Here is a 10,152-nt window from a genome sequence, read left to right as displayed (position 1 = left end):
CCCTGGTGCAAGTAGCTTGGCTTGCAACCATTGCTCAAGCCACCTGCAAGCTGCCAAAGGACTCAGTTACCCCTAGGCCAATCAAGCCACACCAATTAGACCCCCCAGATACCCCACCAATCAGAGAGTGACAATACCCTACACCCCCTTCTTGCCTTCTGTACCCCATAAAATCCCCCACCATCTTAGGGTCAGGGTGCTCTATCTCCTACTGCATCAAGTGTAGACAGCCCAGACCCAAGTCTACAATAAAGTGCCTCTTGCTAGTTGCATAAGAATCGGTCTCTGAGTGTTCTGTGGGGAAAATCCCAAATTCTGGGCATAACATTTGGTGTGTTGGCCTGGAATTTTCCCCCGACACTCTGAGCAACCCGGTCCGGAGGCCAGGTGAGCGTGAGCCGGCTGTCTATCCGTTTTTGGGTCCGTTTCTGTCTGTGTTTGGTGTTCAAGGAACTTGCCTATAGTCAGATAGCCGACCTGAGAACTCAGAACCTGTAGTTGAGGGCGTTGGCCCCAACCTGGGAAGTTGGGATGCCTGTGCATGGGCATCTAGGGAGTGGACCTCCTCATCCCCATAGTACACAGTGAGGTGATCCCATTAGTAGAGAGATGAGGTGGGTCGTGACCGCCAAACGGGATTTCAACATTGTCTCAGTTTCAGTTTTGCTTAGAAAGCCGAAAGGGAAGGTTTTTACTTTTTGGAGGTGTTTTGTGTAGTGTCTGTCTAGTGTGTCTATTGTTGCTCTTTGAGGACAAAATGGGACCGGAGCAGTCCACCCCCCTTGCTTTAACTTTGACTCACTTTCAAGATTTCAAAGAAAAGGCTCAAGAATACGGCTTCAACGTGTCCTGAGGAAAACTTGTTCTCTTTTGCAGAAATGAACGGCTGACCTTCAACATGGGTTGGCCCCCAGAGGGGACCTTTCACCTCCCCATTATTTTTCAGGTCAAGAATATCGTGTCTCAGTCTGGGACTGGACACTCAGACCAGATTCCATACATTACAGCTTGGCAAGACCTTGTGGAGGACCCACCAAGTTGGCTAAAGTCCCTACTCCCCCCCACCAATGGGGTAGGCACCACAGTCCTGGCCCTTAAGGATAAACAGAAATTTCCAAGAGCCACTGCCCCTTCCCCTCCCCCAGTTCTCTAGGGAGGAACCCACCCTGAAGTATTATTCCCTCCACCCTATCAGCCCCCTCCCAGTGGGCCGCAAGATCCTCTAGGTAATGAAGCAGCCGCCGGCCCAAGGTCAGTCCAGAGTCTGCCACATACCGGCCGCAGGGCCCTCAGAAACCCTGCAGCTGACTCCACTGTTGTCCTGCCCCTCCAGGAGGCAGGATCCCCGGATGATGATGGGGAACAGCCTCTTCACTATTGGCCTTTTGCCACTAGTGACTTGTACAACTGAAAAATGCAGAATCCTAAGTTCTCTAAAAAGCCTTCTGCCCTAATTGACTTACTTGATTCTATATTGTTCACTCATCAGCCCACCTAGGATGATTGCCACCAGCTTTTGCAGGTCCTCTTCACTACAGAGGAGAATAGATTCAAGGCTGAGGCCCACGAGACAGTCTTAGGACCTGACAGCCTCCCTACTACCAACCAAGCTCTTATAGATGCTGCCTTCCCCTTAACCCGGCCTGACTGGGATTTTAACACAGCAGAAGGTAAGGAGAGGCTCCAGGTCTACCACCAGACTCTGATGAGGGGCCTCCAAAAGGCAGCTCGAAAGCCAACCAATTTGGCCAAGGTAAGAAATGTGCAGCAGGAGAAAGACAAGTCCCCAGCAGCCTATTTAGAAAGAATCATGGAAGACTTCTGTATGCATACACCCTTAGATCCAGAGGCTGAGGAGAATAAGGCTGCTGTAGTCATGTTTTTTGTTAACTGGTCCGCACCAGACATAAAGTGCAAAATTCAGAGAGTAGAGAGACTAACTGAGAAGTCCCTTCAGAAGATCCTTGAAGTGGCAGAGAGAGTGTTCAACAACCGTGAGATCACTGAGGAAAAACAGACCAAGGCAGCCAGGTGGCAGACACAGGAGCTAGCATGGATCTTCCTGGCATCCACTGCTAACCACCCAGGAGAAAGAGAAAGACAATTACGCCGCTTGGCAACAGGGAGCAGAGAAGGGGAGAGGCCCCGCCTCCGTAAGGACCAGTGCCGGTACTGCAAGGAAATAGGCCATTGGGCCCAAGAATGTCCCAAAAGACCACAGGGGTGACAGCTGAGTGTACCCCCGGTGCCCATCCTAAAGCTCAGTGGGCTCGAGGGTTAGGGGGGTCAGGGCTCTCCTCCCCTTCCTGAGCCCAGGGTAACTTTCAAAGTGGAGGGGACTCCAATTTCATTTGTAGTAGACACAGGGGCTGAACACTCTGTTCTACTCCAAGACCATGGGCCCATGGATACCCAGAAAACATGGGTCCATGGGGCCACAGGCAACTTAAAAGAGTATTCATGGACTACTCAAAGAACAGTGGATCTAAACATGGGCTGGGTATCCCACGCATTCATGGTCATACCTGAATGCCCCTATCCACTTTTGGGCCGAGACCTCTTAAGCAAAATTAGAGCCCACATAGTTTTTTAAAAAGAAGGCCCCCTGGTCACAGACCAGCATGGGAGCCCCATCCAGGTACTCACCCTGCGGTTGAAAGATGAGTATAAACTCCCATCAACAGCCGTCCCAGAGCCTCCCAGCAGCAGATATCACTGCTTGGCTAAAAGACTTCTTGCTTGCTTGGGCCGAGACTGGAGGCCTGGGGCTAGCTGCCCATCACCCACCAGTCATTATGGAGTTCAAATCGATGGCTGAGCCAGTGTGGGTATGACAATACCCCATGTCTCAAGAGGCTCAGCAAGGTATTAAGCCCCACATCCAGAGACTCTTGCAACATAGGATCCTAGTACCCTGCCAGTCTGCATGGAACACTCCCTTGTTGCCTGTCAAAAAGCCACTAACTAATGACTACAGGCCAGTAAAAGACTTAAGAGAGGTCAACAAACAAGTACTAGACATCTACCCTACTATTCCCAATCCTTACACTCTGCTAAGTGCCCTCACCCCAGATCGGGCATAGTATACTGTCCTCAACTTAAAAGATGCTTTCTTCAGTCTCCCACTGGCTCCTCAGAGCCAAGCAACGTTTGCCTTTAAGTGGAACGATGAAGAACAGGTGATCCATGGCCAGCTCACATGGACTTGGTTGCCACACCCCCCACCATCTTCGATGAAGCCCCCCATGAGGATTTATGTTAGCATAGGCAGCAATATCCCCATCTAACTCTCTTACAGTATGTGGATGACCTTTTGATTGCAGCTAACACAGAAGCAGAATGCCGCAAAGGCACCCAGGACCTGCTGACCACACTGGGAACTCTGGGGTACTGAGCCTCTGCAAAGAAGGCCCAGATCTGTCAACAGACTGTAAGTTACCTGGGGTATATCCTTAAGGAAGGGCAGCGGTGGCTGTCCCAGGCAAGAAAAGAGGCAGTTTTAAAAATCCCCATCCCAACTTCACAGCGAGGGGTACAAGAGTTCTTTGGCTCAGCTGGGTTTTGCCACCTGTAGATTCCAGGGTTTGCAGAAATAGCAAAGCCCCTTTACAAGGCCACTAGAGACAGCTTGCCCTTTCAATGGATGGCCAGACAAGAGATAGCCTTCCAAACCTTAAAGCAAGCCCTGCTTTCAGCCCTGGCTCTAGGGTTTCCAGACATTACTAAACCTTTCCATTTATATGTTGATGAGCATAAAGGCATGGCAAAGGGGGTACTAGCCCAATCACTTGGCCCTGGCCAGTGGTCTTGGCCAGTAGCTTACCTGTCAAAAAAGCTAGACCCTGAGGCAGCAGGCTGGCCTCCATGTCTGCGCATAATTGCAGCCACTGCTTTGTTAGTCAAAGATGCAGATAAGACAAAAACTACTGATCACAAGCCCCCACACTATTGAGGGGGTTCTCAAACAGCCACCAGTGGGTTAGCAATGCCTGGCTTGCCCACTACCAAGGCCTTTTGCTGAACCTGCCACACATCCGGTTTCTGCCAAAGACTACCCTCAATCCCGCAACTCTGCTGCCTGCCCCGGACTTGGAGGCACCTCTTCAGGACTGTGGCGACATCCTAGCTCAGGTCTCCAACGTACGCCCAAGATCTGACGGACCTGCCCCTCCCCGATGCAGAAGCTACCTGGTACACGGACGGGAGCAGTTTCATACAGGATGGATGCAAGTATGCAGGGGCGGCAGTGGTATTTAAGACTGAGACCATATGGGCAGAGCCTCTCCCAGCCAGGACATCAGCACAGAAGGCTGAACTCATAGCCCTGACACAGGCCATGACTGTAGGAAAGGGTCTAAAACTGAACATTTATACTAATAGCAGATATTCCTTTGCAACCGCCTATGTACATGGTACAATTTATCAGGAGAGAGGCCTCCTCACAGCAGAAGGAAAGACTATCAAAAATAAAGAAGAAATACTTGATCTCCTGAAAGCCCTATGGCTACCCCCAAAACTAGCTATCATTCATTGCCCTGGCCATCAGCAGGGAGACTCCCCAACAGCCAGAGGCAACCGACGAGCTGACCAGGTTGCCAGAACCATAGCCACTTCAGTTACTTCTGAACTCACTGCCATTACTCTGCCAGATCCTGAGCCTCCAACTCTCCCTAAATCCCCAGAATACACCCCTGCAGATCTCAAATGGATTGATTAGGTCCCCCAGGCTCACTCACCAGAAAAGTACAATGGCTGGTATGTCACCTGTAATGGCAAGGCACTAGTGCCTGCCAAGCTGGGACGGGAAATCCTCCAGAACATGCACTCCTCCACCCACCTCAGAGCTCACAAAATAAAAGAACTCCCACGCCGGTTTAAGATCAAAATACAGAATCAAAACACCAAAATTGATAAAAATTATTGCTTCATATAAAATGTGTACTTTAACTAACAATGTGCCTAGTCCCCATAATCCAGGGTCCCAATAATGAGGAGAAGAACCGGGTACGTATTGGGAAGTGGACTTTACTGAAGTGAAGCCAGGTAAATATGGATACAAATATCTCCTTGTGTTTGTGGACACATTCTCAGGGTGGGTAGAGGTGTTCCCCACAAAAAAAGAGACTGCACAGGTGGTAGCAAAGAAAATACTAGAAGACATAATGCCTAGATTTGTAATTCCCAATCAAATAGGATCAGACAATGGCCCAGCTTTTGCCTCACAGATAGTACAGAGTTTAGCAGAGGTATTGGAGACCAATTGAAAATTACATTGTACTTACCATCCCCAGAGCTCAGGACAGGTAAAGCGAATGAACCGCACTCTAAAAGAGGCCTTGATGAGATTAATTTTAGAGACTGGCACAGACTGGGTGTCTCTCCTCCCCTTCACCCTATACAGGACATACAACACCCCTTACCTCATAGAGAAATCTCCCTTTGAAATCCTCTTCGGGAGGAGATCCCCCATAACCCCAAAGCTACAGTGTAATGCTGTTGTTCCAGAGGACCCTAGCTATAAAGGATGAAGAGATCTTGCACTAACTCTTGATTGTTATCACAATGCACAGTGAGCTGACTGGGAAAGACTCCTAGCTTTGTACAACTCCGGTCCTGTGCCCAAGCCCCACGCCTTCCGGCCGGTGACTAAGTATACATCAAATGCCATTGCCATGAGACACTAGAACCCCACTAGAAGGGCCCCTATACTTTGTGCTTGTGACTCCCACTGCTCTTAAAGTGGACAGTGTAGCTACTTGGATCCACTACACCCAGCATGGTTCACCAACCCATTTGCCACCCAAGAGGACTACACCCCACAATAAAAGCTTCAGCAGAACAAGGACAACCCCCTCAAGTTAAAGTTCCAACGCTGTCCACCCTCTGCCTCGGACTGACCCTCATCTTAACTGTATGTACTGCAAGCCCACATGCCCCAGTACAGGTCACCTAGAAAATTTTAAGGGCTGGTACCGACTGCATAATGGCAGAGGCCAAAGGCAGCCATCCCCCTGGCACCTGGTGGCCAACCCTAGACTTTGACCTTTGTGACCTAGCAAAAGGAGCATGGGAGGGGATGGCAAGAAAGTTAGCCATGCACCCAGGGTGCAAATCAGAATCACAAAGAAAGGCTCTCCACAACTGCTATTTCTATGTGTGCCCTGGCACAGACCAGGGGACAGAACAGACAGCAAAATGTGGAGGCCCCCAGAACAGATAGCAAAATGTGCCACATGGGGTTGTGAGTCATCAGGCTGGTTCAACTGGGCGGTTCCAGTCAAAAATGATCTCATTCAAATCAAAAAAAGTACAAGGGAGGACAGCAGTCCATGCCGAAACTTTAAATGTAACCTACTCAAATTAGAGTTTACTGAAGAAGGAAAGAAAGCCCGAGGGTGGGAAGTAGGGAAAACATGGGGACTCAGGATCTATGAAACCGGTAAAGACCAAGGACTTTTGTTTACTGTTCAAAGGTCCCAAGACCCCATTAGTGTGGGACCCCCAGCTGGAGTAGGCCCGAACCCAGTGCTCAACCCCCGGGCAAAAATTCCCCCCATAATAACATCTCCCACCAGGTTTACACCCCCTGGTGGGACCCCAATGCGACCCCTGCCTGGTGTAAAATTAACCCCTACCTCGGCAGAGCCCGATCCCCTCTGGAGCCTAATGGTCAGCACCTACCGGGTACTGAACACTTCTAGGCCCAAACTTACGAAATCATGCTGGCTCTGCTTAGAGGTGAAACCCCCCTATTATAAAAAAATTACCCTATCAAGAAACTCCACTGTTAGCCTACAGGCTAGCGACTGCAGGTGGCACCAGGAGGGTCCCCAGCTCACCCTACAGTCTGTTATAGGGAAGGGAACCTGTGTTGGCCGAGCCCCAGAGCCGCACCAAAGCTGTGTACTCAAATCCTCAGCTGGAACAGCACCGGGTATCTCATACCCCCCGAAGACACCTGGTGGGCTTGTTCTACAGGGGTCGTGCCCTGCCTACATAAAACAGTGCTCAACTTGACGCGTGACTTCTGCATCGTAGTACAGCTCATCCCCAAAATAAAATATCATAGTCTAGAGGATATCTACCAGGCCTATGAGTTCCGCTCGCCAGCCAGATTTAAAAGAGAGCCAATCACCGCAATCATCCTGGCAGTGCTCATGAGACTCAATATTGCAGGAGCCCGGGCTGACATTTCTTCCATAGTTCTTCACGATAAGAACCATCATGCCTTGCATACTACAATAGATTTAAATATTAAAAAAATAGAGAAATCTATTTCCCACTTGCAAGAGTCCCTAACATCCCTCTCTGAAGTAGTGCTTCAGAACAGACAAAAATTAGATCTACTGATTCCTCCAGCAGGGCGGACTGTGCGCTGCCCTAGGTCAAAAATGCTGTTAACAACCAGTTAGGAGTTGTTAAACACTCCACGGAACTAGCTCAAGAGGGGCTCCAAAAACGAAATTAGAAAGAGAGCAATCCCAAAGCTACTATAAAAACCTCTTTTCTAGGCTCGGCGCCTATAGCTCAACCGGCCCCGCCAAACAACAATGATGGCTGCAACCAAAAAATAGCCGGGCGTTGTGGCGGGCGCCTGTGGTCCCAGCTGCTTGGGAGGCGGAGGCAGGAGACTCGCTTGAGCCCAGGAGTTGGAGGTTGCTGTGAGCTGTAATGCCACGGCACTCTGCCCAGGGGGACAGCTTGAGGCACTGTCTCAAAAAAAAAAAAAAAAAAAAAACCTCTTTTCTAAATCTCCTTGGCTGACAACCCTGCTATCCACCACAGCTGGCCCCCTCATTATCCTTTTGCTGTTACTGACCCTTGGCCCATGTATAATCAACAAACTACTAGCCTTTATTCAAGCAAGAATTAATACAGTCCAGCTCCTAGTCATGAGATCCCAGTACACCTCCTGAAACATAGAAGATGCCATAGAACTTACTAAGAGCCCATGATTAGGCTTCCCTACCCATTAGAACAGGGGAAAATGTGAGAACCAGACCAACGCCATCTTAGGGTGCCACCATTTTGTTATTTACTGCTTAAGCTATGTTCTTTGCCCCTCCAACCCCCCTCTCCGCTGGCAGCCCACAAAACCACATCCTGCGGCCTCCTGTACCCCTGGTGCAAGTAGCTTGGCTTGCAACCATTGCTCAAGCCACCTGCAAGCTGCCAAAGGACTCAGTTACCCCTAGGCCAATCAAGCCACATCAATTAGACCCCCCAGATACCCCACCAATCAGAGAGTGACAATACCCTACCCCCCCTTCTTGCCTTCTGTACCCCATAAAATCCCCCACCATCTTAGGGTCGGGGCCGCTCTATCTCCTACTGCGTCAAGTGTAGACGGCCCAGACCCGAGTCTGCAATAAAGTGCCTCTTGCTAGTTGCATCAGAATCGATCTCCGAGTGTTCTGTGAGGAAAATCCCAAATTCTGGGCACAACACCTTGTACTTTCTTATTCAAACCCTCGGAGAATAGGACTTCAGAAATGAAGGAGCCAACGCTAAGCAACAGATTGAATCTTTTAAAGTCTTTTGAAGTTCTGTAGAAAACTGGGAAGCTTAAATGTCTGAGACTCTCTCTGAACTCCACGAAAAGCACTACTGTGTCCTAAAGAACTCTGTATTCCACATATTAGAAGCCAGTTGTGGGCTCAACGCATCCCATTCTCTTGTTGCCAGAATTCCACCAACATGGCAGCACAGGGCTAGCAAGTTTTCTTCAATGATATAATTTAGAATCATCATGTATATGGTTTATATAATTTCCTTACAAATACAAATGTAGTATTTGTGACAAATGCTATACAGTATTAGTATTAGTACCATAAGTCAGAATTACCTGACATAGCAAATAAAAAAATCCTTGATCCCTTATATTATTTCTATCAATTTCCCTATTTCATTTTTTCTCTACTCTAGACTGACAGCTTCACATCTGCATGCTCTTCATTCCATAGGATGTCATAGCGTGTCCATTTCTGCCTTCTGATGCTATCTGGGATGCCTTTCTTGCATTTCACCTTCAAAACCGATCTTGAAACTCTTCTACCAGAAAGCCTTAAAAAGATGGAATCATCTGCCTGCTACTCACTGCATATTTAATTACCCAACCTTGTAACACTGCATAGGAGTTTACACCTGTCCATATAATTTCTATGAAAGTTAAGGTACCACTCTTGTGACAGGTGTACCAGATTGAAGACCAGGGCTCAATTCCTGACTTGCTCACTTAATACCCCTAATTCTAGAGATAATAGCTATACCTCACAGAGGTTGTTGATTGATAGCTAAAGAGATTGCACATCAAAGCATAATATAAAGGAGGTTTGCATTTATTCCCTGTGATGTTTAAGATAAGGTTCTGGTATGATTTAGATGTTTATTAAATATTAATGACCCACTCTCTCTCTCTGTTTTTTTTTTTTAAGGATACAATCTCACATTGATTTGTTTTCCAAAGAAGAAAGAATCTGGGCTATTATAGTATCTACCAGCTTTCCCCAAATACTGTTTTTAGGTAGTCAGGTTTAGGTGCTTGGTTATATTCAATTTAACAAGGTGTGACAGAGGCAGTGCTAAGTGTTCAGCAAACCCCATTGCCTATCCTACTAGGTACACACATTACTTCCCAGCCATCCTGCAGTTAGGTGGGGCCGTGTGACCTCGCACATGCATTGTCTGAGGGAATGTGGTGAGAATGATGCATGCCACTTCCAGGACTGGCCTCTACTAACGCTGACAAGTCAGCCACAGCTCTTCACTCTTACCCAAGGCTTACCAATTGCACTATTCCAATGCCCCAAGGGATGACAGAGCCACCAGATGCAAGGAACCTGGTCCTTCCATGAATGCAAGGAGGAGATAGTCGTTTATTTTTTAAGTCTATCAAATAAATCTTAAAAATTGTTGTGATGATGAAACAATGAATGTGAATGTGATTTGTGGGTTATTAACAGCCTCTAACAGTAATTTTTTTTTTATTTGTTCTGAAGGCCCTTCTCATCTTTTCCAGACAAATCCATCCTAATGCTTCAAGGCAACACTGTCCAACAGAAATATATGCCAGCCACCTTGTAATTTAAAAATGATTAGTAGCTACATTAAATAGTTAAAGAAGATGAAGTTTTTTGTTTTTTGTTGTTTTTT

Source organism: Otolemur garnettii, unplaced genomic scaffold (assembly GCF_000181295.1).
Source record: "Otolemur garnettii isolate 467f Iridium unplaced genomic scaffold, OtoGar3 scaffold00070, whole genome shotgun sequence".
Classification (NCBI taxonomy): Eukaryota; Metazoa; Chordata; class Mammalia; order Primates; family Galagidae; genus Otolemur; species Otolemur garnettii.
The sequence above is the reverse complement of the archived record's forward strand: the minus strand, read 5'-3'. Positions refer to the sequence as shown.